The 7,425-nt window shown below is 39.9% G+C and overlaps 1 pseudogene; it reads left to right on the forward strand.

The window, feature by feature from the left end:
- The first annotated feature begins 5,265 nt into the window (after positions 1 to 5,265).
- Positions 5,266 to 5,955, forward strand: LOC116524530 (annotated as a pseudogene).
- The last annotated feature ends 1,470 nt before the right edge of the window (positions 5,956 to 7,425 follow it).

A 7,425-nucleotide genomic window follows, 5' to 3' on the forward strand; every position in this document is an offset into this window, starting at 1 on the left:
GAGACTAAAGGGATTATCTTGGTCAATTTTGTGTTACCATAACAGAATACCTGACACTGGGTAATTTTTAGAGAAAAAGGGTTATTTTTCTTATGATTCTGATGGCTGTAAAGTTCAAGATTGGGTATCTGCATCTAATGAGAGCCACAGGCTGCTTCTACTCATGGTGGAAGGTGAAGGGGAGCTTGTATGTGCAAAGATCACATGGCAAAAGAGGAAGCAAGAGAAAGGGTGGGGAAACTGGCAGCCTTTTTTTAACAACCAGTTCTCTTGGGAGCTAATGGAATGAGAACTCACTCACCCTTGAAGGAGGACATTAATCTGTTCATGGAAGATCCACCCCCATGACCCAAACACCTCCCATTAGACCTCACCTTCAACATTGGTGATCAAATTCCAACATGAGGTTTGGAGGGGACAAACATCTAAGCCAAGCATAGATAGAGAAAGAAAATGAGTTCAACATTTCAAAAGTAAACATTTTTGAATTTGCCAGCTGAAATAACCATCAGAAGAATTTAGAGATAAATATTTAGAGCCTGGGAGAGATTTGGTAAATACAGACATATGAAACTTTAAAGGACTCTGAGAAGCAGGGGTAAATTTTGCTGGAATGCCAGGTGTTTGATCCAGGGTGAAGACATGTATCTCCTGAAGCTAAATTTGGATCAAGAAACAGAAGAGCCAAATGTATATAAATGTTCCCTTAAACAGTGGTGTATATATCACTAGTATAATTTCACAATGGTGATATAAATCTGAGTATAACAGAGAAATGATGAAGCAAGAAAATGTCCTCTTAACCCTTGTAGAACTTTACCAGAGTGGAACCTTACCAGAATCTCTGATGGCTTTGCCTTTGGTATAGGGAATAAAGCGCAAGTGACAAATTTGAATAGGCAGTGCTGCTCCTGCTTAAATCACTCCTGGAACTCTTAGCCAGGTATTTATAGCCAGGTGTATTCTGGATATATCTATTAAAGATCTATAGTAGGAGGATGTGTGTGTGGCAGGGATTGGGGATGGGGGTCAGTGTTTTCCACCAATCCATAACTCTCCTGTAATGCTGCTGTGCTGCTCAATAAATATTTATTGAAAAAAAGCAAATGAATAAATATTGAATAAATTGCTAGAAATATTGGTATTAATAAATATAATAATATAAAGGTGTTAATAATATCAATATAAATATAGTAGAATGGAAGATATGAAAAATTAGAAATTCATTGTTTCCCATGAGTCTTTAGAGGTCTCAAGGAAGAATTTTGTAGATAAGGAATTTATGTTGGAAAAGCACAAAAACTGGAGAACAGTCCAAAAATGTATATTTCTAGCCCTGTTATATTCTTTTTCCTGCATATAGCAACAAATTCTGTATGTGGTAGGGTTGGCATTTTCCTCCCATGAGGATGCATAGGATGTCAGCACCTGTTTAAAGTTGCTGTAACAACTGTTAAGTCACAATCGCTTTATCATTGTGAAGAGGGAAGAACAAAGTGGGGAGAGTTGGATAAAAATATGTATGAATTGGTGCATGAATCAAATAAGTCTCCAGAGATAGAAAAATAAGGATCGAGGTGTAGCTTCTCCCACAGATCACTCCTCCTGTCTGTAGTCAGCAACTGGCTTTTGATAACCTGAGAATAAAATGAGAATGGAAGGATTTAGATGGGGAACAAAAAGAACCAGAACTAAAGAAATAAGAGCACAACCTCTACCAAGAATACAACAAAACAAGATAATTTTTTTTAAAGAAGTTTAAATGTTTTGAGCTCCATCTTCTGGTCATGAAGTAGGATAGAATTGAAATGTGATATTAATCATAAAAGCTAAAATGTATCAATAGGAACTGTGTGAAATGTATTATCTCATTTAACTTATCTGTCATGCCAAATAAACTACCAACTCTCAAACTTGAAAATTAAGGTAGTTCACATTCTAGCTCCAACCTCTTGTTTCATCACGATTCATTTAACAAGCATGTATTAGAGCCTAATAGGCAAACAGTATTATGTTTACATGGCTGGGCTTTGTGGGAAGTACAAACCCATTATCCTTGGCACCTACTTTTGAGGAGTGACTCTTTAATTGCCACCAAAACACACAATGAGAAAAATACCACAAGACAGCCAAAAAACTGAGATTCCAAAAGTGCGAGAGAAAGAAAAGTCAGCCCCTGAACACACACCCCACTGAGGAACCTGAAAATCTAGATCATGGGAAAAGGATTTAACCTTACCTAGAGCTGAAATGGATTTAGGGACCCAGGTGAAACATAAAAGTAGAAAATGCAATGTGAAGAGCCCTGTAGGCACTCCCAGTCCCCAGCTTGAACCCAGGGAAGCCATTCCTGGCCCAATCTCACAGAAGTCCTTGGGAAAGGGAAGGCAACCAGCAGAATTGGGGAGGGACGACAGGGTGAAGGAAGCTTCTCGTTAAACTTTGTAACAGTTTTGACTGAGCACAAATTTTCCGGAGCGCAGCTGGTGGTCGTGAGGGGCTGGTGAATGGGAAGTGCAGATACAAGTACACAAGCCATAGCTGATGGTGTGGCAGGCAGAGAGCCACAAGGCCTGAGAGCCCTGTGTGCTTTCTTAGTGGGGAGGGTTGTAGCCTGGGGCAAGATCTCAGCCCTGGTCACCAGCTGTCTTTATATAAACTCAGTGTGGTTGGGGGACATAATGGGAGTGAGACTGGCCTTAGTGGCTGCATAGGAGCTGGGTGATGCCTGTCACTGCTAGCTTTTCCCCACCTCCCTGGAGGCCTATATGGTGCAGCACAGGCAGCCATAATTCCCCTGGGGACATAACCCCATTGGCCTGAGAACTATCCCACTCCCCACAGTGGCCAAAACAAGCCTCACCCAAGGAGAATCTGAGCTCAGACCCACCTAATCCTTCCCCGACCTGATGGCTTTTCTCTACCTGCCTTGGTAGCTGAAGACAAAAGACATAAAATCCTGAGAGCTCCATGGCCCTACCCATTGCCTAAGAAACATGAGTACTCATTCTGGTCAACATAGGGCAAGAGTATATCCCCCTCTACTACTGCAGGTGGTGCTGTCTTGAAAGCACCATCTCCTAGCTGGAGGCCAACAACTCAATCCATTACAGCAACTCAGAATAATTCTGCTCCAAAGAAGGAGAAAACAACAGCTAATTCCAATGCCACAACCTGGCTAACCAGGGGTCCTGAGTCTGTCCACATGGCTGCTTCACTGCTAGCATAACCAACATTCAAGAAAACTAAACAAAATTACAACAAAGGACTCTCACAGAGCCCACTTCATTTCCCTGCTACCTCCACTGGACCAGGTGCTGGTAGCTGAAGATGGATCACATAATCAGACTCTTTGGAGATATTTTCCAGTATAAGCCTGGAATACAGCAGCCCCATCAGGTGGCTAGACCCAGAAGGGCTATAACAATCACTGCAGTCTGGCTCTTGGGAAACCCCATCCCTAGGGGAAGGGTGTGGAAACACCACATCAAGGGATCACCCTATGGGATGAAAGAATCTGAACAGCAGCCCTTTAGTTCCAGAATCTTGCACTGAAACTGTCTATCCAAATAAGAAGCCAGAAAGTAACTGTTAATATGACAAAACAAGACTCTGTAACACCTCCAAAAGATCACACTAACTTTCTAGCAATGGATCCAAAAGAAGAAGAAATCCCTGAATTGCCAGATAAAGAGTTCAGAAGATTGATTATTAAGTTACTCAGGAGGCACCAGAGAAAGGTGAAAACCAACTTAAAGAAATTTAAAAAAAAAAATACAAGATATGGATGAAAAAGTCTCCAGTGAAACAGAAATCATAAAGAAAAAACAATCACAACTTCTGAAATAAAAGACACCCTTAGAGAAAAGCAAAATACATTGGAAACTTTCAACAATAGAATCAAATAAATAGAAGAAAGAACTTCAGAGCTTGAAGACAAGCCTTTTAAATTAACTCAATTCAACAAAGACAAAGGAAAAGCAATAAGAAATTGAATGAAGCCTCCAAGAAATTTGGGATTATGTTAAACAACCAAATATAAGAATAATTGGTGTTGCAAGGAAGAAGATAAATCTAAAAGTTTGGAAACCTTATTTGAGAGAATAATTGAGGAAAGATTTTCTGGTTTTGCTAGAGATCTAGACATCCAAATATAAGAAGCTCGAAGAAAACCTGGGAAATTCATTGCAAAAAGATTAGGCACGTAGTCATCATGTTATCTAAAGTCAGAAGAAAGAAAAGAATTTTAAGAGCTGTAAAGCAAAAGCATCAGGTAACTTATAAAGGAAAACCTATCAGATTAACAACAGATTTCTCATCAGAAACCCTGCAGGCTAGAAGAGATTGGCTTCCTATCTTTAGCCTCCTGAAACAAAATAATTATTAGCCAGGAATTTTTTATCCAGCTAAACTAACCTTCATAGATGAAAAAAGATACAGTTTTTTTCAGACAAACAAATGCCGAGAGAATTTGCCTCTACCAAGCCAGCACTACAAGAAATGCTAAAAGGACTTCTAAATCTTGAAATAAAATCTCAAAATACACCAAAATGGAACTTCCTTAAAGCATAAATCGATATAGATAGAGGCAATCCTTCCCAAATCATTCTATGAACCCAGTATTACCCTAATACCAAAAGTAGGAAAGGGCACAAGTAAAGAAGAAAACTACAGACCAATTTCCTTGATGGACAGAGATGCAAAAATCCTCAACAAAATACTAGCTAACTGAATCTAACAGCATATTAAAAACATAACACACCATGTTCAAGTAGGCTTCATATTAGGGATGCAGGGTTGTTTAACATTCACAAGTCAATAAATATGATATACCACATAAATAGAAGTAAAAACAAAAATCATATGATTATCTTAATAGATGCAGAAAAAGCATTTGACAGAATCCAGCATCCCTTTATGATTAAAACTCTCAGCAAAGTCAACAGTGACCAAGGTAATCAAATAAAGAACTCAACCCCTTTTATAATATCTGCAAAACAAACAAAAAACCAAAAACAGCTTAGGAATATACCTAACCAAAGAGATGAAAGATATTTACAAGGAAAACTATAAAACACTAGTGAAAGAATTCATAGATGACGCAAACAAATGGAAACACAACCCATGCTCATGGATGGTAGAATCAATATTGTGAAAATGACCATAATGCCAAAAGCAATCTGTAAATTTAATGCAATTGCTGTCAAATACCATCATCATTCTTTAAAGAACTAGAAAAAACAATCCTAAAGTTTATATGGAACCAAAAAAGAGCCCACATAGCCAAAGCAAGACTAAATAAAAAGAAAAATTCTGGCTTCTGGCTTTTGGCTTTCGGCTTGGAGGAGGCCAAGGTGCAATTTTCTTCAGTTGTCCTGAATCTGGGTTCATCCAACATCAGCTGCCTCCACCATGCTGCTGAAGTTTGACCCCAACCAGATAAAAGTTGTATATCTGAGGTGCACTGGGGGTGAAGTAGGTGCCACTTCTGCGCTGACCCCCAAGATCAGCCCCCTGGGTCTGTCTCCAGAAAAGGTTGGTGATGATATTGCCAAGGCTATGGGTGAGTGGAAGGGCCTGAGGATTACAGTGAAACTGACCATTCAGAACAGACCCGCCCAGATTGAGGTGGTGTCTTCTGCCTCTGCCCTGATCATCAAAGCCCTCAAGGAACACCAAGTGACAGAAAGAAACAGAAAAATATTAAACACAGTGGGAATATCACTTTTGATGAGATCGTCAACATTGCTTGACAGAGGCGGTACCGATCTTTAGCCAGAAAACTCTCTGGAACCATTAAAGAGATCTAGGGGACTGCCCAGTCTGTGGGCAGTAATGTTGATGGCCGCCACCCTCTTGACATAGATGACATCAACAGTGGTGCTCTGGAATGCCCAGCTAGTTAAGAAGCACAAAGGAAAGTATTTCAATAAAGGATCATTTGACAACTGGTGGGGTGGGGGGGAAGAAAAAATCTGGAGACATTACATTACTTGACTTCAAACTATGCTACGAGGTTACAGTCACCAAAATAGCAAAATAGCATGGTACTGTTTTAAATACAGACATGGAGACCAATGGAACACAATAGAGAACCCAGAAATAAAGCCAAATACTTACAGTCTACTGATCTTTGACAAAGCAAACAAAAACATAAAACGGGCAGAGGACACCTTATTCACCAAATGGTGCCGGGATAATTGGCAAGCCACATGTAGAAGAATGAAACTGGATCCTCATTTCTCACCTTATGCAAAAATCAACTCAAGATGGATCAAAGACTTACTAAGACCCGAAACCATGAAAATTCTAGAAGATAACACTGGAAAAATTCTCCCAGACATTGACTTAGGCAAAGAGTTTATGACCAAGAACCCAAATGCAAATGTAAAGAACCCACCCAAAAACATAAAAATAGATGGATCTTAATTAAACTAAAAAGCTTCCTCACAACTAAAGAAATAATCAGCAGAGTAAACAGACAACTCACAGAGTAGGAGCAAATATTTGCAAACTATGCATCCGACAAAGGACTAATATCCAGAAGCTGTAAGGAACTCAAACAAATCAGGAAGATGAAAACAAATAATCGCATCAAAAAGTGGGCAAAGGACATGAATAGACAATTCTTGAAAGAAGTTACACAAATGGTCAACAAACATAAGAAAAAATGCCGGGCTGGGCGCGGTGGCTCACGCCTGTAATCCCAGCACTTTGGGAGGCCGAGGTGGGTGGATCACGAGGTCAAGAGATCAAGACCATCCTGGTCAACAAGGTGAAACCCCGTCTCTACTAAAACTACAAAACATTAGCTGGGCATGGTGGCGCGTGCCTGTAGTCCCAGCTACTCAGGAGGCTGAGGCAGGAGAATTGCCTGAACCCAGGAGGCGGAGGTTGCGGCGAGCCGAGATCGCGCCATTGCACTCCAGCCTGGGTAACAAGAGCGAAACTCCGTCTCAAAAAAAAAAAAAAAAAGAAAAAATGCTCAATCTCACAAATAATCAGGGAAATGCAAATCAAAACCACAGTGTGATACCACTTTACTCCCACAAGAATGGCTATAATTAAAAAATTAAAAAAAAAATAGATGTTGGCATGGGTATGGTGAAAAGGGAACACTTTTACATTGATGGTGGGAATGTAAACCAGTGTAACCACTATGGAAAACAGTGTGGAGATTACTTAAGGAACTAAAAGTAGAACTACCATTTGATCCAGCAATCCCACTACTGAGTAACCGGAGGAAATTAAGTCACTGTATGAAAAAGTCACTTGCATATGAAGTGCATGCAAGTCACTTGGCAAGATATGGAAGCAGTCTAAATGCCCATCAACCAAAGAGTGGTTACAGAAAATGTGGTGTGTGTGTATATATATATATATATATATATATACACACACACACACACACACACAAACACACAC

The sequence above is a fragment of the Sapajus apella genome, unplaced genomic scaffold (assembly GCF_009761245.1).
Source record: "Sapajus apella isolate SASKATOON/1434 unplaced genomic scaffold, GSC_monkey_1.0 scaffold45, whole genome shotgun sequence".
Classification (NCBI taxonomy): domain Eukaryota; kingdom Metazoa; phylum Chordata; class Mammalia; order Primates; family Cebidae; genus Sapajus; species Sapajus apella.